We start from the raw sequence: 23,164 nt of genomic DNA, 5'->3' as shown, positions 1-23,164 counted from the left end.
GCCCACCACAAAACCCTCCAAACAGAGTAATGGCTCCCTCACAGCCCACTACACAATACAATGGCCCATCAGACAACTAAATGTCCCCACTCAACATAATGCCCTCACAAGGATAATGACCCCCCACACTGTCATCCACCCTGTATAAAACCCTCTCCCACACAGTATAATGGCCCTAATTCACCCCTCCAGGCTGTATAATGCCACGCATATAGCCCTCCAAACAGTATAATTCCACCTACATGGCCCTCCAAACAATATAACATCCCCGTACATAGCCCTTCAAACAGTATAATGGCCCCTTACATAGCCCTCACACAGTAAAATAGCTTCCCACACAACCCTCCAAACAGGAAAATGGTCCCCACACAGCCCTCTACACACTATAATGGCCCCCTACATAGCTGTCCAAACAAAATAGCAACCCCCCTACATAGCCCTCCAAGCAGTATAGTGGCACCTTACATTGCTCTCCAAGCAGTATAATGGCCCCTCATAGCCCTCAAACAATATAATGGCCCTCCGTTCAGTCCTCCAAACAGTATACTAGCCCATACACAGAATGATGGCCCACACAAAGCATAATGTGTCCCCTACACTGCAAAATGGCTTCCCATAGCCCTTCACACAGTATAATGTGTCCCTCACAATATTTAACGTGCCCCCATAATACTACACACTATATGTATACTCACCCCTACAGTATAATGGCACCCACACACCCCTCCAAACAGTATAATGCCACTCACATAGTCATCCAAACAGTATAATGGCCCCCACAGCACTACACACAGTATAATGGCCCCAACACAGTATAAATGTCCCTACACAGTATAATGGCCCCCACCCAAAGCCCATCACACTGTATAATGCCCCTCCAAACTGTATAAGGGCACCCCACACAGCATAATGGCCCCAAAACAGCATGATGGCCCCACCTCACAACAGTGTAATGGCCCCACACAGTTCCCCAAACACTGTATAATGGCCTCACTAAGTATAATTCCCTCTACACAATATAACAGCCCCCATAAAGGATAATGGCCTCCACAAGAGCCATCCACATAGCATAATATCCCCCACACAGTACAAGCCCCTACACACACAGCTCTGCATACAGTATAATGGCTCCCACTCAGCATGATTGCCCCCACAAAGTATGTTTCACCTATATTGTATAATGGCTCCCACATAGCACGATTGCCTCCACACAGTATTTTTTCCTATTTTGTATAATGGCTGCCACAGCCCACGACACAGTATGATAGCCCCTAACATAGCCTTCCAAACACTATAATGCCTCCCACATAACCCTCCAAACAGTATGATGGCATGAACACAATGGAATACATAATAGCTGCCCACAGCCCTCCACACAGTATACTGGCCCCCACACCATTAATTATTCTGTTAAAGCATCAGAGAGTGGGCCAATGTAGTTTTGCATTGCTGAGCAGGCTTTTCCATAATGTCCAGCAGCAATTTCATCACATCCCCGTTTACCAATCTGTTTATCATGCCTTGTACAGTGATGGTCAATAGGCTACTGCGGTTCTTAATGGATCACAGTAAGGTGCAGGGCTGGTAGTATGTGTGACAGAGTTGGATTCCATCTCCAGATTCATCCGGTGAATTTGACAATTCATATTGAAATAGAATCCATTTTTCTAGTGGTCTCTAGTGGTTATATACACCTCTAAGTGTTCTGGCAGTAGGGGAAGTGGGTGGATTGACAACAGTCCAACACTGACTAGTGACTACATTTGGTGGTGACATCGTCAGAGGCTACATCATCCTGCTGTGATTGAGATGAGAGCTGGAACATATACTCCATTATGCATCTTCTTGCTCTCCACTAAGGCCTATTTCACTGTCTCCGGTACATGTGGTGACAGTTTTAACATGTACCGGAGACACGTACTCACGTAGACCCATTCAAATGAATGGGTCTGTACACATGTCAGTGTGTTTTCATGGTCTGTGTGTCCGTGAGCAAAACACGCTGACATGTCTGTTTTTTGCCATCACCATGGACGGCAAAATGTCCCGCACACGGAGAACGCACATTGATGTACTCCGTGTGCACGGATGGCTGCCAGGGAAGAAGCGCTAATGTAAAGCGTTGTTCCCCTGTGGGAGGTGCTGAACTCGGCTCTCATTCTCCCCTGCTCTGCCGGCGATCTGTACGAGTAGAGGAGAATGAATGAATGAAAAATTCAACGTGGGTTCCCTCTATGCTTTTGAACCAACCCGGCAAAACTCACAGGTGCGGGCTGCTATTCTCAGGCTGGTAAGGGGCCATGGATATGGCCCCCCCAGCCTTAAAACAGCAACCCGCAGCTGCCCAGAAAAGGCGCATCTATTAGTTGTGCCAATTCTGGAGCTTTACCCTGTTCTTCCCACTTGCCCTGTAACAGTGGCAAGTGGGATTAATGTTTGTGGGGTTAATGTCACCTTTTTATTGTAAGGTGACATCAAGCCCACAGCTTAGTAATCGAGAGGTATCAACTGAATGCCAGTTAATTTTCCCATGCTCAAGAGTTCACCGTGAGTCAGGCTGCGAGGCAGCTGAGCATCAGTGACGTCACCGCTAGTCACTGAAGCAAGTGCCAGCAGCATCTCATTCATTCAGTAGTAGTTTACAGCCAGGGCGGTCGCATTTAGCACCGCTCCTGGTTGTAAACTGTATAGCCCCCAGATATGGATTACGACGTGGGACTGAATGCCAGACAGGTATGGTATATTGTTGGTTTGTTAATTTTTTATTTTTTACAGGAAAATGAAGGCGTCACATGGACCAGCAGTGGAAGCCCCCCTACAAGCACTGGCGTAGCGTGGGGGGGCGGGGGGGGCGGTCCGCCCCAGGCGGCATGTGTGTGGGGGCGGCGCGGCAGCAGCAATTCCACCCTGCAGTGCAGTGCAGCGGCGGGCAGGGAGCGATGCGATCACGGCAGCTCCGCTGCCTGCAAGAGTGAATAGCAGGAGCGGAGCGGCAAGGGTCCGTCCTGCTTCCTGCCCGGAGGCCGCGCTTCCTGTTTCACACAGAGGAGCGCCGCTCAATGACGTCATCATTCAGCGGCCGCTGCTGTGTGAGGGAGGAAGCGCGGGCGATGCTGCGGACAGGTGAGAGGAGAGAGGTGGTGTCTTGTGTGTATGTATGTATGTATGTCTGTGTGTGTGTGTGTCTGTGTGTATGATGGAGCAGGCAATGATGGGAGTGATGGTCTAGCAGGCAATGATGGGGTGATGGAGCAGACAATGATGGGGTGATGGAGCAGGCAATGATGGGGTGATGGAGCAGGCAATGATGGGGTGATGGAGCAGGCAGTGATGGAGCAGGCAATGATAGGGTGATGGAGCAGGCAATGATGGGGGTGATGGAGCAGGCAATGATGGGGTGATGGAGCAGGCAATGATGGGGTGATGGAGCAGGCAATGATGGGGTGATGGAGCAGGCAATGAGGGGAGTGATGGAGCAGACAATGATGGGGTGATGGAGCAGGCAATTATGGGGTGATGGAGCAGACAATGATGGGGTGATGGAGCAGGCAGTGATGGGGTGATGGAGCAGGCAATGAGGGGAGTGATGGGGGTGATGGAGCAGGCAGTGATGGGGTGATGGAGAAGGCAGTGATAGGGTGATGGAGCAGGCAATGATGGGGTGATGAAGCAGGCAATGAGGGGAGTGATGGGGGTGATGGAGCAGGCAATGATGGGGGTGATGGAGCAGGCAATGATGGGGTGATGGAGCAGGCAATGAGGGGAGTGATGGGGGTGATGGAGCAGGCAGTGATGGGGTGATGGAGAAGGCAGTGATAGGGTGATGGAGCAGGCAATGATGGGGGTGATGGAGCATGCAATGATGGGGTGATGGAGCAGGCAATGAGGGGAGTGATGGGGGTGATGGAGCAGGCAATGATGGGGGTGATGGAGCAGACAATTATGGGAGTGATGGAGCAGGCAGTGATGGGGTGATGGAGCAGACAATGATGGGAGTGATGGGGTGATGGAGCAGGCAGTGATGGGGTGATGGAGAAGGCAGTGATGGGGTGATGGAGCAGGCAATGATGGGGGTGATGGAGCAGGCAATGATGGGGTGATGGAGCAGACAATGATGGGAGTGATGGGGTGATGGAGCAGGCAATGATGGGAGTGATGGGGAGAAGGCACAGTGATGGGGTGATGGAGAAGGCAGTGATGGGGAGAAGACAATGATGGGGTGATGGTCGAGAGGGCAATGATGGGGTGGTGGGTGAGAATGCAATGATGGTGGTGGTGGAAAGGGCAATAAATGGGGGTGGTGGAGGAGGAGGAAATGATGGAGGTGGGGGAGAGGACAATAATGGGATGCGAGGGGAGGAGGACAATGAGGGGTGTGGGGGATTGGGATGGGAGGAAGGGGGACTTATAATGGCCTTAGGAACAGGGGGAGGTGGAGGAAGACATTATCGTTTATTATGTCTAACACAGTCCCTTAGTATATAGTGTACTCACTAATTCTGTATAACACCATCCTTAGTTACATAGTTTCCTCTTTTATTATGTATAACACCGCCCCTTATTACCTACCATCCTCTCTAGTTATATATGGTGCCGTCCCTTATTATATAGCTTTCTCTGCTGTTATGTATAGTGCTGTCTCTTACATAGTGTATTTTTGTTATTTTTGTTATTCACAGCGCCCTCTTTTATTACATGGTTCCCTCTCTTGTTAGATATAAAATGACTGCTGATCGAGGAGCCGGTGACCAGACGACCAGTCCATCAGCTCCTCCATTAGAAAGGAAGCTTTCCCATGCTCCATCAGCCATCATTGCATTATACAGCTAACAAGACAGGACGGTATGTAATAAAAAACAGGGCTCTATATTATCCAATATGTAAGGGACGGAACTGTACATAACAAGAGAAGGCACTGTGTATGGGACAGCAATATACATAATAAAGGAGACTATGTAATATATACCTGTATGTGTGTGTGTGGCTATATAATATCAATAATCTATCTATCTATATATATATACACACACACGTAGCTTTGACGCCATAAAAGGAGGGGGGCCTGGACACATTTCTTGCACAGGGACCCCAAGCTGTCAGTGTCCGCCCCCTGTCCGCCAAAATAATTTGTACTTTCTGTTTTTTTTTCTGTCACATTATTAAAAATTATTATTAAAAAAAGCCATTAGGTCTTCATCCAGCATCATCAAGCTAATACATACATATATATAGAGAACTGCAAGAAGTTGAAAGTCTAGAAATTTAGAAATAATAGCAGAGTTAGTAGCAGACTAAAAATTAGATCTTTGAGTGTAGTGTGGGCTCTTCGGATGCTTCCGAATTATCAACGACCAAAGGGGCGGCAAATTTTTCGACCGCCCCGGGCGCCACAAACAGTTGCTACGCCACTGCCTACAAGTGACACCATTTTGGAAACTAAACCCCCCCAAGGAACTTATCTAGATATGTGGTGAGAACTTTGAACCCCCAAGGGCTTCCTATAAGTTTATATAACGTACAGCCGTACAATTAAAAAATCATACTTTTTCCACAAAAATGATCTTTTCAGCCTCAATTTTTATTTTCACAAGGGAAACAGGACCCCAAAAGTTATTGTTCAATTTGTCCTGAGTACGCCGATACCCCACTGTTTGGGCGCATGGCAGAGGTCGGAAGGGAATGAGCGCTGTTAGACTTTTTCAATGTAGAATTGGCTTGACGCCATATCGCATTTGGAGAGTCTCTGATGTGCCTAAGCAGTGGAAACTCCCCACAAATTACAACATTTTGGAAACTAGACCCCACAAGGAACTTATCTAGATGTGTGGTGAGAAATTTGAACCCCCATGGGCTTCACAGTAGTTTATAACGCCCGTGTGTGAAAATAAAAAAATCTTATTTTTTTTACAAACATGATCTTTTAGTCCCCAATTTTTAACATGAGAAATTGTACCCCAAATCATAGAATCATAGAATCATAGAATCGTAGAGTTGGAAGGGACCTCCTGGGCCATCTGGTCCAACCCCCTGCTCAAAGCAGGATTCGCTAAATCATCCCAGTTAGATGTCTGTCCAGCCTCTGTTTGAAGACTTCCATTGAAGGAGAACTCACCACTTCTCGTGGCAGCCTGTTCCACTCATTGATCACTCTAACTGTCAAAAAGTTTTTTCTAATATCTAATCTGTGTCTCCTCCCATTCAGCTTCATCCCATTGCTTCTAGTCTTTCCTTTTGCAAATGAGAATAAAGTTGATCCTTCTACAATGTGACAGCCCTTTAGATATTTGTAGACAGCTATTAAGTCTCCTCTCAGTCTTCTCTTTTGCAAACTAAACATTCCCAAATCCTGCAACCTTTCCTCATAAGACAGGGTTTGCAGACCGGTCACCATTCTGGTCGCTCTTTTCTGAACTTGCTCCAGTTTGTTGATGTCTTTTTTAAAATGTGGTGCCCAAAATTGGACACAATTTGTTGTTGTCCAATGTGTACTGAGTGCGCTGATACCCCATATGTGGAAGAAAACTACTGTATGGGCACACGTCGGGGCTCGGAAGGGAAGTAGATGTTTTGGAATGCAGACTTTGATGAAATGTTCTGCTGGTGTCATGTCACGTTTGGGGAGCCTCTGATGTACCTAAACTGTGGAAACCCCCCACAAGTGACCCCATATTGGAAACTAGACCCCCCCAAGTAACTTATGTAGATGTGTGGAGAGCACTTTGAACCCCCAAGTGCTTCACAGAAGTTTATAACGTAGAGCCATAAAAATAAAAAAATCATATTTTTTCCACAAAAATGATATTTTTGCCCCCAATTTTTTATTTTTCCAAGGGTAGCAGGAGAAATTGGACTCCAAAAGTTGTGCAATTTGTCCTGAGTAGGCTGATACCCAATATGTGGGGGTAAACCACTGTTTGGGCGCATGGCAGAGCTTGGAATGGAAGGAGCACCATTTGACTTTTTCAACACAGAATTGGCTGGAATTGAGATCAGATGCCATGTTGTGTTTGGAGAGCCCCTGATGGGCCTAAACAGTGGAAACCCCCAATTCTAACTCCAACCCTAACCTCAACACACCCTTAACCCTAATCTCAGCCCTAACCCTAACCCTAGCCCTAACCCTAATGGGAAAATGGAAATAAGTACTTTTTTTAATTTTATTATTTTTCCCTAACTAAGGGGATGATAAAGGGGGGTTTGATTTACTATTTATAGCGGGTTTTTATATTTGGCAGCTGTCACACGCTAAAAGACGCTTTTTATTGCAAAAATAGTTTTTGCATCACCACATTTTGAGAGCTATAATTTTTCCATATTTTGACCCACAGAGTCATGTGAGGTCTTATTTTTTGCGGGACAAGTTAACGTTTTTATTGGTACCATTTTCGGGCATGTGACATTTTTTGTTCGCTTTTTATTCCGATTTTTGGGATGCAGAATGAACAAAAACCGGCATTTCATGAATTTCTTTTGGAGGGCGTTTACACCATTCCGCGTGTGGTAAAATTAATAAAATGGTTTTATTCTTCGGGTCCGTACGATTACAGCGATACCTCATTTATATATTTTTTATGTTTTGGTGCTTTTATACAATAAAAACAATTTTATATAAAAAATAATAATTTTTGCATCACTTTATTCTGCGAGCTATAACTTTTTTAGTTATCTCCCTGCAGGGCCCGGAAGGCCCCCACGATCATCTTGGATCTGGGGGCCTCATGGAAGCAGGCAGTGAGCCTCCTCCCTGCTCGATGCTTCCCTATGCCCCGGAACACTGCGATAGTGTTTGATCGTAGTGTTCCCGGGGTTAATGTGCCCGGGGTGGTCCGTGACCACCCCTGGCACATAGTGCCGGGTGTCAGCTGTGATAATCAGGTGACACCCGGCCGCGATCAGCGGCGACGTACTATCCCATCCACGGTCGTATGGGCCCGGGTCCTGTGGACGGGATAGTACGTCACATGTCAGAAAGGGGTTAATCTTCTATCTATATTTATGCAATGTAAAGTTATAAATATATATGTCACTGACATGCATATATATATAGATATATATATATATACACCTATTCTAGGTGTATATATGTAATCTATCTTCTCTACAGTATGCTAACCTGTCAGTGTGTTTTTACAGTAGCCGCATATGAATTGCCAGCTTTTCAAAGGACACTGGTGCGTAAAAATCGCACACCTCTCACATGGGGCGAGTGCTGTGCGATTTGTTATCGCACCCATTGACTTCTATTGCAGGATGCGATCCGTTTTCTGATTACCATTGCAGCATGCTGCTATTTTTTTCCAACCCGATCGTGATCCAATCCGAGCTGTTAAAAAAAGCGCAGATGAGCACACAATCATAGGTTAACATTGGTCCGAATTCAATCCGATTTTTTTATCGGATTGAATTTGTCCGATTTCATCACAAGTGGGCATGAGCCCATAGTGTGACTCCGGCCTAATTCTCAGGGTTTTAGAGCCCCAATCTTGAGATTGATGAGGTGTAAATATGGTCCCGCCTACACATTACACAAAAAGGAGTTTTTATGACATACCATTCTAAATCCTTTGGCATTAACCCCTTATCCCCTTGGGTTTTTCCATTTGTTTGTTTTAATTTTTTGCTCCCCTTCTTCCCAGAGCCATAATGTTTTAATTTTCCTGCCAATATGGCCATGTGAGGGCTTGTTTTTTGCAGGACGAATTGTACTTTTGAATTTCACCATTGGTTTTGACATGTATTGTACTGGAAACTGGGAAAAAAATTCAAAGCGCTGAGAAATTGCAAAAACGTGCACTTTAACAATTGCTTTTTGTTTTTTACCATGTTCACTAAATGCTAAAACTGACCTGGCATTATAATTCTCCAGGTCATTTTGAGTTCATAGATACCAAACATATATAGGTTCTTTTTTATTGAAGTGGTGAAAAAAAATCCAAAGTTTGTAAAAAAAAAAAAATGTTTTCCAAGGAGGACTTATTTTTTTGCACACCAAGATTTATTTTATTTTCCTCATTTATATATCACCATTAATTCCACAGCACTTTACAGACATTATTGGCACTGTTTGGGGCAATTCCCAATCAGTATGTCTTTGGAGTCTGGGAGGAAACCGGAGAACCCAGAGGAAACCCACACAAACACGGGGAGAACATACAAACTCCTTGCAGATGTTGTTCTTGGTGGGATATGAACTCAGGACCCCAGCCAAGATGAAGTTTTTATTGATTTTGGTGTAGATACAGTTTTTTTGATTTTCCGTTATTGCATTTTAATGCCATGTTGCGGCAACCAAAAAAGACAATTCTGACATTTTGATTCTTTTTCTGGTTACGACGTTTAACGGTTGAATTAATTATTTTCATATATTGATAGATTGGGTGATTCTGAACATGGCGATACCAAATATGTGTAATTTTTTAAATTATTTTATTTTGTACAGTACTAGCTGAAGAGCTCGGCGTTGCCCAGGCATAGTACCTACTGTAACTGTGGGTCCCGCTGTCTTCCTTAACATCCCCGCTCTCCACCCGCCGTCCCGTTCTATCTCTCTGCAGCCCCGCTCTACATCCATGTCCCGGTGTCCCTCCACAGCCCCAGTCTCTTCGTCCACAGCCCTGCTCTCCCGCACTCTCCCTTCACAGCCCCATTCTCTTCCTTCACAGCCCTGCTCTCCCCATCCACAGCCCCGTTCTCTACCTTCACAGCCCTGCTCTCCCGCTCTCTCTGTCTACAGCTCCATTCTCTTCCTTCACAGCCCTGCTCTCCCCATCCACAGCCCCATCCTCTTCCTTCACAGCCCTGCTCTTCCTCTCTCTCCATCCACAGCCCCGTTCTCTTCCTTCACAGCCCTGCTCTCCCGCTCTCTCCCTCTACAGCAGGGGTCTCAAACTCAACAGAGTAAATGGGCCACACATAAAAAAAAATTGAGCTGGGGGGCCGCATTCCTTTCAAACATAATACACCCTGTACACATGCGGCTCCGCACACCTCGTACACACGCGGCTCTGCTCCGTACACCTCGTACACACAGGGCTCCGCTCCGTACACCTCGAACACACAGGGCTTCACTCCATACACCTCGAACACACAGGGCTCCGCTCCGTATACTTCATACACACAGGGCTCCGTACACCTCGTACACACACGGCTCCGCTCCATGCACCTCGTACAGACAGGTCTCCACTCCGTACACCTCATATACACAGGGTTCCGTACACCTCGTACACACACGGCTCTGCTCTATACACCTCGTACACACAGGGCTCTGCTCCATACATCTCATACACACAGGGCTCCGCTCCGTACACCTCGAACACACAGGGCTTCATACACCTCGTACACACATGGCTCCGCTCCATACACCTCATACACACAAGGCTCCGTACATCTCGCACACACAAGGCTCCGCTCCATACACCTCGTACACACAGGACTCCGCTCCTTACACCTCGTACACACAGGGCTCCGATCCATACACCTCGTGCACAAAGGGCTCCGCTCCATACACCACGAACACACAGGGCTCTGCTTCATCCACCCTGTATACTCCTCCTGACCCCACGCATAAACTTACCTTCATCTAGTACCATGACAACCAGCACACAGACAGCAGCATCTGTCCTGAAGTGGGAGGAAAGAACAAAGACAAAAGAATCTAAATAATAAAAATATTGGAGAAAGAGAAACCAATCACAAACTCAGATGTTTCTATACTAATGCACAAAGCATGGGCAACAAACAAGTAGAATTGGAACTACAGACACAGGAAAAGAAATATGATGTCATTAGAATCACTGAAACTTGGTGGGACAATACACATGATTGGAATACAAGGCTAGAAGGATACAACTTATTTGCAAGAAACAGACTTGACAAACGATGAGGAGCTGTCGCATTGTATGTTAGAAACGGTATATTTGCACAGAGATTGAAGCTTCAGAGACTGGGAGTTCTGTGGAAATTGTTTGGGTAAGAATACAAGGACAGAACAATGAAAAGGACACCATTGTAGGCATTTACTACAGGCTGCCTGGGCAAGCTGAAGATATGGATGAACTCTTTATTAGAGTTGAGCGAAACGGGTCGAAAAAATTCAAAAGTCACCGACTTTTGGCAAAGTCGGGTTTCATGAAACGAAACCCGACCCTAGGATGAGGTCGGCCACAAGGTCGGCGACTTACGCGCCAAAGTCCCGTTTCAAAAGTTTGTTTTGCTCTCTTTTTCAGCCAATCAGGATCCACGGACACTGTGGGCAACGTGATGACATAGGCACGGGTCACCACCATCTTTCAGAAGGGCATGCAAGTGATTGGCTTGCTTTGGTGGGCGTCACAGGGGGTATAAAAGGGCGTGCACGCCGACCGCCATCTTACTTCTGCCGATCTTAGTATAGGGAGAGGTTGCTGCTGATTCTGTAGGGAGAGCGTTAGGCAGGGAAGAAGACAAAAAAACTGCTTCTGCTGCTAGCGATTTGGCCTGCACAACACACAAGTCACTGTGTGTGCAGTGCAAGGGGAGGCTATATTGTGGTGTATCAGTGGTGTTGGTTGTTGGGCTGCCTTCTAAGGCTTCCTGACACGCTGGCATTGCTGTTTACCCACTGCTCCGCAAACTGCTTTTTTAAAAGCAATCCAATCTCCCTTATCCTCTCGTCACTTTGGTCACAGGCAGCTGTGCCATCGAGCGTGTCACATAGCGCTCAGATATCAGTGGGCCGCACACAATCCACAAGTGTCCAGTGTCCAAATGTGTACGCAGAGATTCAAAATCTCCATTATCCTCTCGTCACTTTGGTCACAGGCAGCTGTGCCATCGAGCGTGTCACATAGCGCTCAGATATCAGTGGGCCGCACACAATCCACAAGTGTCCAGTGTCCAAAAGTGTACGCAGAGATTCAAAATCTCCATTATCCTCTCGTCACTTTGGTCACAGGCAGCTGTGCCATCGAGCGTGTCACATAGCGCTCAGATATCAGTGGGCCGCACACAATCCACAAGTGTCCACTGTCCACAAGTGTACGCAGAGATTCAAAATCTCCATTATCCTCTCGTCACTTTGATCACAGGCAGCTGTGCCATCGAGTGTGTCACATATCGCTCAGATATCAGTGGGCCGCACACAATCCACAAGTGTCCACTGTCCACAAGTGTACGCAGAGATTCAAAATCTCCATTATCCTCTCGTCACTTTGGTCACAGGCAGCTGTGCCATCGAGCGTGTCACATAGCGCTCAGATATCAGTGGGCCGCACACAATCCACAAGTGTCCAGTGTCCAAAAGTGTACGCAGAGATTCAAAATCTCCATTATCCTCTCGTCACTTTGGTCACAGGCAGCTGTGCCATCGAGCGTGTCACATCGCGCTCAGATATCAGTGGGCCGCACACAATCCACAAGTGTCCAGTGTCCAAAAGTGTACGCAGAGATTCAAAATCTCCATTATCCTCTCGTCACTTTGGTCACAGGCAGCTGTGCCATCGAGCGTGTCACATAGCGCTCAGATATCAGTGGGCCGCACACAATCCACAAGTGTCCACTGTCCACAAGTGTACGCAGAGATTCAAAATCTCCATTATCCTCTCGTCACTTTGGTCACAGGCAGCTGTGCCATCGAGCGTGTCACATAGCGCTCAGATATCAGTGGGCCGCACACAATCCACAAGTGTCCACTGTCCACAAGTGTACGCAGAGATTCAAAATCTCCATTATCCTCTCGTCACTTTGGTCACAGGCAGCTGTGCCATCGAGCGTGTCACATAGCGCTCAGATATCAGTGGGCCGCACACAATCCACAAGTGTCCACTGTCCACAAGTGTACGCAGAGATTCAAAATCTCCATTATCCTCTCGTCACTTTGGTCACAGGCAGCTGTGCCATCGAGCGTGTCACATAGCGCTCAGATATCAGTGGGCCGCACACAATCCACAAGTGTCCACTGTCCACAAGTGTACGCAGAGATTCAAAATCTCCATTATCCTCTCGTCACTTTGGTCACAGGCAGCTGTGCCATCGAGCGTGTCACATAGCGCTCAGATATCAGTGGGCCGCACACAATCCACAAGTGTCCACTGTCCACAAGTGTACGCAGAGATTCAAAATCTCCATTATCCTCTCGTCACTTTGGTCACAGGCAGCTGTGCCATCGAGCGTGTCACATAGCGCTCAGATATCAGTGGGCCGCACACAATCCACAAGTGTCCAGTGTCCAAAAGTGTACGCAGAGATTCAAAATCTCCATTATCCTCTCGCCACTTTGGTCACAGGCAGCTGTGCCATCGAGCGTGTCACATAGCGCTCAGATATCAGTGGGCCGCACACAATCCACAAGTGTCCAGTGTCCAAAAGTGTACGCAGAGATTCAAAATCTCCATTATCCTCTCGTCACTTTGGTCACAGGCAGCTGTGCCATCGAGCGTGTCACATAGCGCTCAGATATCAGTGGGCTGCACACAATCCACAAGTGTCCACTGTCCACAAGTGTACGCAGAGATTCAAAATCTCCATTATCCTCTCGTCACTTTGGTCACAGGCAGCTGTGCCATCGAGCGTGTCACAGCGCTCAGATGTCAGTGGGCCGCACACAATCCACAAGTGTCCACTGTCCAAAAGTGTACGCAGAGATTCAAAATCTCCATTATCCTCTCGTCACTTTGGTCACAGGCAGCTGTGCCATCGAGCGTGTCACATAGCGCTCAGATATCAGTGGGCCGCACACAATCCACAAGTGTCCACTGTCCACAAGTGTACGCAGAGATTCAAAATCTCCATTATCCTCTCGTCACTTTGGTCACAGGCAGCTGTGCCATCGAGCGTGTCACATAGCGCTCAGATATCAGTGGGCCGCACACAATCCACAAGTGTCCAGTGTCCAAAAGTGTACGCAGAGATTCAAAATCTCCATTATCCTCTCGTCACTTTGGTCACAGGCAGCTGTGCCATCGAGCGTGTCACATAGCGCTCAGATATCAGTGGGCCGCACACAATCCACAAGTGTCCACTGTCCACAAGTGTACGCAGAGATTCAAAATCTCCATTATCCTCTCGTCACTTTGGTCACAGGCAGCTGTGCCATCGAGCGTGTCACATAGCGCTCAGATATCAGTGGGCCGCACACAATCCACAAGTGTCCACTGTCCACAAGTGTACGCAGAGATTCAAAATCTCCATTATCCTCTCGTCACTTTGGTCACAGGCAGCTGTGCCATCGAGCGTGTCACATAGCGCTCAGATATCAGTGGGCCGCACACAATCCACAAGTGTCCACTGTCCACAAGTGTACGCAGAGATTCAAAATCTCCATTATCCTCTCGTCACTTTGGTCACAGGCAGCTGTGCCATCGAGCGTGTCACATAGCGCTCAGATATCAGTGGGCCGCACACAATCCACAAGTGTCCACTGTCCACAAGTGTGTGCAGAAATTCTAAAACTCCCCTGTCCTATAGACACCTTGTACCTTGTTTTACATTACTATATAGTTTGTTGGATTTTGTCTACATTTCTACCAAAAATGAGGAAGGCTGGTGGAAGAGGCCATGGAATTGGGCGGGGGTTGGCAGCTGGTAATGATGGTGTTGGTGGTGGATCTGATGGTAGTGGCAAGAGCAAAATAGGACCAAATGCAGGAGGTGCTGACCCTGCGTCATCGTCTGTCTACATAAGGCCTCGAACGCTTAGTTTTCTAGGAGTTGGCAAACCGCTTTTAAAGGCAGAGCATCAGGAAAAAGTTTTGTCTTACATTGCTGACTCAGCCTCCAGCTCTATCGCCTCCTCTTCTTCAGTTGTAAAAAGTAAAAGCACTGAGTCGTCATTGGAGGCTCATGTTCATGAACCACACCTTTCCTTGTGTCCTTCACCCCAACCAAGATTGAAGGATGACGCAGGCCATACTACTGATTACTCCATGGAGCTGTTTTCACATACCATGCCTGGATTATCAAGTCAAATGGTGAATTACCCAGGCCAAGATGAATCTGACATGGAGTGCACTGATGCACAGCCGCTGATGGATGATTCTGCTGGTACATTCATTCAGAGCACTACATTGTCCTCGCAGTGTACAGAGCCAGATTTTGACCCTGATGAGACTCAGGTGCCCCTTCCCGCACACTATACCACCATACACGGTGACACAGAGAAAGGTGCACATGACATAGAAGAGGAGGTGATGGATGACCCAGTTGTTGACCCAGATTGGCATCCATTGGGGGAAGAGGGTGCTGCTTCCAATAGCTCAGATGAGGAGCATCCACAGCAGACATCGACATCGCAACAGCTGTTATCTGGCAGGCCCGGAGCACTCCAAAGACAGGTTCCAAACATCAAAAGAGTTGCTGGACAGCTTGTCCAGAGGCTCAAAAGATCACAGCGTGCTAGGCCGCAAAATGTCTGCCAAAGTAGGAAGAGTGCAGTGTGGCAGTTTTTTGAACAAAATCCTCATGATCAGGCCAAGGTTATCTGTAAGAAGTGCGCAAAGACCTTTAGCCGAGGGAAAAATCTGAAAAATTTGAATACCAGTTGCATGCTTAGACATTTAACCAGCATGCACTTGCAAGCGTGGACACAACACCAAACCTCAAGTGCCACATGTGCAACTGATCACAACGAAGGTAGTCAGCAACGCTACATTGTTTCCCCCACTGTAAGCACACCGGTCAGCACAGCAGCAAATGTTGAGGTGTCGTTGCAAGGCCACAGCAGTCAGGGAATCCCACTGTTATATCAACGAAAGACTGATTCTAGGCCATCAGAAAGAACACCAACTCCATCACCATCATCAACCCTCTCTCAGTCCGCCCTGTCCACCGCTACTTCCACCATATGCAGCTCTCAAGTCCAGCTCACCCTCCCAGACACTATGAGTAGGTCAAGAAAGTACTCAGTCTCTCATCCGCGTACACTGGGTTTGAACGCCCACATTGCCAAACTAATCTCGTTTGAGATGATGCCCTTTCGGTTGGTGGAAAGCACAGCTTTCCGCGAACTCATGGCCTATGCAGTACCACGCTATGACCTACCCAGTCGCCACTTCTTCTCTCGCAAAGCCATCCCAGCCCTCCACCATCATGTGAAAGACCGCATTGTCCATGCACTCAAGCAGTCAGTGAGTGGAAAGGTGCACCTCACAACTGATGCATGGTCCAGTCGGCATGGCCAGGGCCGTTACGTGTCCATCACTGCGCACTGGGTTAATGTGGTGGATGCAGGGTCCACAGGGGACAGCGGTGGTGGGACAGTGCTGCCTAGCCCACGGTCTAGGAAACAGTTGGCTGTAGGCGTTCGACCCTCCTCCTCCTCCTCCTCCTCCAGAAGCGACAGCTCGTCCACAGAGCGCAGTCGTACGAGCACTCCATCTGCAGCTGCCACTGTTGCACACGATGTGTCCCCCTATCGAGCAGCTAGTGGAAAGCGTCAGCAGGCTGTGTTGCAGATGATGTGTTTGGGCGACAGACACACCGCTGAGGTGCTGGCCGAGTACTTGAAGCGACAAACTGAGTCATGGCTGGGCAGTGTACATCTTGAGGCAGGCAAGGTAGTTAGTGATAACGGCCGTAATTTTGTGGCAGCCATAGCCCTTTCAAAACTCAGCCACATACCTTGCTTGGCTCACACCTTGAACCTGGTGGTGCAGTGCTTCCTCAAAAATTATCCGGAGTTAACAGCCCTGCTCCAGAAGGTGCGCGCACATCCGCCGGTCGCCTGTACACTCCGTTCGTATGCAGAAGCTGCAGCGATTGCTCCACCTTCCCAACCACCGCCTCATTATCGACATTGCAACAAGGTGGAACTCCACCCTGCACATGGTGGAGCGGCTGTGCGAGCAGAGGCAGGCCATAATGCATTTGTGGGAGGATACACGGCCAGGCACTTTGAGAGCAGACATGGAGTTGACAGGCGTGCAGTGGTCGAAGCTGAAAGACCTTTGTAAAGTCCTTCAGTGTTTTGAGGAATGCACACGGCTGGTAAGCGCAGATGACGCCATCCTAAGCATGAGCATCCCACTTATGCGTCTGCTCATGCAAACTTTGACGCACCTTAAGGAGCAGGCGTCTGCAGCCAATGTTGATGAGGAGGAAGAGGAGGAGGGAATCCTTGATGACATTCAGCCATTGTCTGCTCAGGGACCTCTCCTGGACGAGGTGGAGGAAGAAGAGGAGGAGGAGGAGGAGGATGATGGGGATGATTACTTAGGGGAGGAGGATGCATCTCGTGGGGCAAGTGAAAATGTTGGCATGGCAAGGTCTGGTACAGGGTTTGTGCGTGACTGGAGGGATGTGGATTTGCCAGAAAGTGCTCCTCCACCCAGCACTCGCAGTGCATCATTGACACCGGGAACATTGGCCCACATGTCAGATTATGCCTTGCGGATCCTAAAAAGGGACCCCCGCATTGCCAAAATGATGAACGATGACGACTACTGGTTGGCCAGCATCCTGGATCCACGCTATAAAGGCAAATTACAAAACATCATGCCACAGGAGAACCTTGACCTAATATTGGCTAATAAACAAGCAACTCTGGTAAATCGGTTGCTTGAGGCATTCCCAGCACACAGCAGCGGTGATGGTTCTCACACGAGCCGTACGGGCCGGGGGCAGCTTGGCAGAGGTGTTCGTGGTGCACACAGCAGAAGTGGCGTTGGAGACAGGGGTTTCATGACAATGTTGTGGACTGATTTTTCAAATACCGCTCACACAACTGGTAATACTGCATCGATGGAAAGTGACAGGAGACAGCAGTTGTCAACTATGGTTACAAACTACTTTTCCTCCCATATCGATGTTCTCCCACACAGGTCATTCCCCTTTGACTATTGGGCCGCTAAACTGGACACCTGGCCTGAATTGGCCCAATATGCCTTACAGGAGCTCGCTTGCCCAGCTGCAAGTGTGCTATCGGAAAGAGTCTTCAGTGCAGCTGGATCAATCCTGACAGAAAAAAGGACCCGTCTGTCAACCCAAAATGTGGATGATCTAACCTTCATTAAAATGAACCACGCATGGGTTTCCAAGGATTTTGTCCCACCTTCCCCTGATGACACATAGGGTGACAGAAAAATGGCTTGCTTTGGTCCACCTCTTCCTGGTACTTCACCTATTTCGCCTTTTGCATCAGTTGAATGTCCAACATCAACATATGCCACTTTCTAAAACTCCCTAACTGTGCTGCCTCCCCCCCCATGGCCGGGGTCACCACCTAGCGCACGACACCGTGCAAGTGCCGTTGCCCTGGACAGGTGGGTAGGCCGACTCTTGGGCGCGGGCACTGGCACAGGGTCCCTCATAGTGCAATCAAGTGTCTCTGACGGTGGTGGTGCACACCCGCCGTCAGACACACCGCTGTACTATGAGGGGCCCAGTGCCAGTACCGACGCCCACGAGTGGGCCCCCCTTGCTTGGCCAGGGACCCAGCATTTGCAATCTTTACCTCTCCCTGCTCCTCTGCTGTGTAATCTGGGCCGTCAAATCCATACTGTGCCTGACACCGTCTGAGCCTGCCTCCTGATGTATAGACATATATTTTGAATGTGTACGCTATCCATACATGTTATCCGGGGATACGTTACCCCTTCTAAACTTTGTGCAATGATGTGCAATCCATACTGGGCCTAACACCGTCTGAGCCTGCCTCATGCTGTATAGACATATATTTTGAATGTGTACGCTATCCATACATGTTATCCGGGGATACGGTACCCCTTCTAACCTTTGTGCAATGACGTGCAATCCATACTGGGCCTAACACCGTCTGAGCCTGCCTCATGCTGTATAGACATATATTTTGAATGTGTACGCTATCCATACATGTTATCCAGGGATACGGTACCCTTTCTAACCTTTGTGCAATGACGTGCAATCCATACTGGGCCTAACACCGTCTGAGCCTGCCTCATGCTGTATAGACATATATTTTGAATGTGTACGCTATCCATACATGTTATCCGGGGATACGGTACCCCTTCTAACCTTTGTGCAATGACGTGCAATCCATACTGGGCCTAACACCGTCTGAGCCTGCCTCATGCTGTATAGACATATATTTTGAATGTGTACGCTATCCATACATGTTATCCAGGGATACGGTACCCTTTCTAACCTTTGTGCAATGACGTGCAATCCATACTGGGCCTAACACCATCTGAGCCTGCCTCATGCTGTATAGACATATATTTTGAATGTGTACGCTATCCATACATGTTATCCGGGGATACGGTACCCCTTCTAACCTTTTTGCAATGACGTGCAATCCATACTGGGCCTAACACCGTCTGAGCCTGCCTCATGCTGTATAGACATACATTTTGAATGTGTACGCTATCCATACATGTTATCCGGGGATACGGTACCCCTTCTAACCTTTGTGCAATGACGTGCAATCCATACTGGGCCTAACACCATCTGAGCCTGCCTCATGCTATATAGACATATATTTTGAATGTGTACGCTATCCATACATGTTATCCAGGGATACGGTACCCTTTCTAACCTTTGTGCAATCACGTGCAATCCATACTGGGCCTAACACCGTCTGAGCCTGCCTCATGCTGTATAGACATATATTTTGAATGTGTACACTATCCATACATGTTATCCGGGGATACGGTACCCCTTCTAACCTTTGTGCAATGACGTGCAATCCATACTGGGCCTAACACCGTCTGAGCCTGCCTCATGCTGTATAGACATATATTTTGAATGTGTACGCTATCCATACATGTTATCCGGGGATACGGTACCCCTTCTAACCTTTGTGCAATGACGTGCAATCCATACTGGGCCTAACACCGTCTGAGCCTGCCTCATGCTGTATAGACATATATTTTGAATGTGTACGCTATCCATACATGTTATCCGGGGATACGGTACCCCTTCTAACCTTTGTGCAATGACGTGCAATCCATACTGGGCCTAACACCATCTGAGCCTGCCTCATGCTGTATAGACATATATTTTGAATGTGTACGCTATCCATACATGTTATCCGGGGATACGGTACCCCTTCTAACCTTTGTGCAATGACGTGCAATCCATACTGGGCCTAACACCGTCTGAGCCTGCCTCATGCTGTATAGACATATATTTTGAATGTGTACGCTATCCATACATGTTATCCGGGGATACGGTACCCCTTCTAACCTTTGTGCAATGACGTGCAATCCATACTGGGCCTAACACCGTCTGAGCCTGCCTCATGCTGTATAGACATATATTTTGAATGTGTACGCTATCCATACATGTTATCCGGGGATATGGTACCCCTTCTAACCTTTGTGCAATGACGTGCAATCCATACTGGGCCTAACACCGTCTGAGCCTGCCTCATGCTGTATAGACATATATTTTGAATGTGTACGCTATCCATACATGTTATCCGGGGATACGGTACCCCTTCTAACCTTTGTGCAATGACGTGCAATCCATACTGGGCCTAACACCGTCTGAGCCTGCCTCATGCTGTATAGACATATATTTTGAATGTGTACGCTATCCATACATGTTATCCAGGGATATGGTACCCTTTCTAACCTTTGTGCAATGACGTGCAATCCATACTGGGCCTAACACCGTCTGAGCCTGCCTCATGCTGTATAGACATATATTTTGAATGTGTACGCTATCCATACATGTTATCCAGGGATACGGTACCCTTTCTAACCTTTGTGCAATGACGTGCAATCCATACTGGGCCTAACACCGTCTGAGCCTGCCTCAAGCTGTATAGACATATATTTTGAATGTGTACGCTATCCATACATGTTATCCGGGGATACGGTACCCCTTCTAACCTTTGTGCAATGACGTGCAATCCATACTGGGCCTAACACCATCTGAGCCTGCCTCATGCTGTATAGACATATATTTTGAATGTGTACGCTATCCATACATGTTATCCAGGGATACGGTACCCTTTCTAACCTTTGTGCAATCACATGCAATCCATACTGGGCGTGAGAACGGCTGGCGAGCTGTTAAGCAAGCTACAGCACCTGTCCAGACAAGTACAGGGATTCCCTAGCGAGGAGACTTATTTGATTGTTTTCTATGTTGGGACAGCAATTTTTGGGGAGCACTATACTCTGGAGAATGATAGATGGGGCCCACCATACACTGGAACATTCCAAAGGTGGACATCAGACACTGGAGCAGCATTTACAGGGCCCATTATACACTAGAGCATTAGAAATGGGGCCCATTATGTTTGGAGCATTATTTGGGCCCATAAGACAGTGGAGCTTCATCCATGGGGACCAACATATACTGTAGCATTATGTGGAGCTCATCATATACTGTTTCAAACATTATATGGGACCAATGATTTTGTATGGAGAAATAGATGGGCCTCGTCATGAGATGTAAAAAGTGAGGTATTTTTCATTGTACTATACCGCTATTTCTCTGCCGTATCGGAGCATGATGAGTTGTGGTATGTGTTAAAGGGGCGCTCTTTCGCCCAGGGCACATGAAAACCTGCAGCCAGCCCTCCCCCCCCACAAATTTAGCCAAATAACCCCCATTTTTCAGTGCGTAACTTGTATTATGAAGTTAATTAAGGTTGACAAGCTTAAGTAAGAAGAAATGATGCTTTTGGCATTCAAATGGGCACTGTAGGTGTGTTTCCTGTCCTCCTCTCACTGCCGACTTTTATTCCCCATTGACTTACATTGGGTTTCGTGTTTCGGGACGACCCCGACTTTTCCCTATAATCGGACGATCTTGCTTGACCCGACTTTTGGAAAAGTCGGGTTTCACGAAACGAAACGCGACCCTAAAAAAGCAAAAGTCGCTCAACTCTACTCTTTATGCATCAAATGGCCAAGTTCTCCAAAAAATATGACATAGTTGTCATGGGAGATTTCAACTATCCAGACATTTGTTGGGAATCTCTCTCAGGCAATTTAACAGGTCAAGGAAATTCTTATCCTCTTTGGCTGACAACTTTATCTTCCAAAAGGTAGGGGAGAAAACAAGGGGTACTGCTAGCTTGGATCTAATCCTTATTAACAAGGAGGAAATGGTTGAGGAGGTAAAAGTGGCTGGGACCCTAGGAGGTAGCGACCATGCTATTTTAGAATTTTGGATAACTAGAAGAGGAAGACTTGTGAAGACTCAAACGCCAAGGTTAGTTTTCAGAAAGGCAGATTTTAAGGGACTCAGAAAGAGAATTGGAGTGATCCAATGGCTGAATATCCTTAAAGACAAAAATGTTCAGGAAGGATGGGAAATCTTGAAAAATGAAATTCTCAAAGCACAATTGTTAACAATTCTGAAAAGAGGGAAGAATAGGAAGCATTTAAGGAAACAAGGTTGGATGAACACAGAACTTAAGCACATGCTAAAAATGAAGAAAGAAATGTTTATAAAATGGAAAGAGGGAAGCATATCTAAAGAAGAATATAATGCTGTCTGCAGAACCTGCAGGGCACAAATTATATTATCTAAAGCTGACAATGAATTGAGGCTTGCAAGAGATGTCAAAAGCAATAATAAAGGATTTTGGGGATATGTCAAAAGTAAAAGAAAAGTCAAAGATACTATAGGATTTTTACAGGATGAAAATGATGAAATGGTAAGCCAGGATGTTGAGAAGGCCGAACTTATAAATTCCTATTTTGCATCTGTTTTCTCTCAGAAAGGAAATGTAACATCAACTGTTCTTCATTGTCCTATTAAGGGGATAGAAGAATCCAAGATATCTATAAACAGAAAGATAGTGAGGAAACACTTAGCTAACCTAAATGAATTCAAGTCTCCAGGTCCAGATGAATTACACCCCAGAGTACTGAAGGAGATAGCAGAAGAAATTTTTGAACCCCTCTCCATAATCTTTGAAAATTCTTGGAGAACAGGAGAAGTCCCAGAAGACTGGAGAAGAGCAAATGTTGTTCCTATCTTCAAAAAGGGGAAGAAGGTGGACCCAGGCAACTATAGGCCGGTGAGTCTGATTTCTATGCCAGGTAAGATCTTTGAACAAATTATTAAACAACATGTATGTAAGTTCCTGGATAAGAATGAAGTGATTAAACAGAGTCAGCATGGGTTTGTAACTAATAAGTCATGTCAGACTAACTTAATTTCCTTCTATGACAGAATCACTGATTGGGTGGATCAGGGAAATGCTATAGATATAATATATCTTGACTTCAGCAAAGCATTTGACAAAGTATCT

This window comes from Dendrobates tinctorius, unplaced genomic scaffold (genome assembly GCF_039654945.1).
Source record: "Dendrobates tinctorius isolate UK_male_01 unplaced genomic scaffold, ASM3965494v1 ptg000011l, whole genome shotgun sequence".
In the NCBI taxonomy this organism is placed as follows: domain Eukaryota; kingdom Metazoa; phylum Chordata; class Amphibia; order Anura; family Dendrobatidae; genus Dendrobates; species Dendrobates tinctorius.
Note: the sequence above shows the minus strand (reverse complement) of the source record.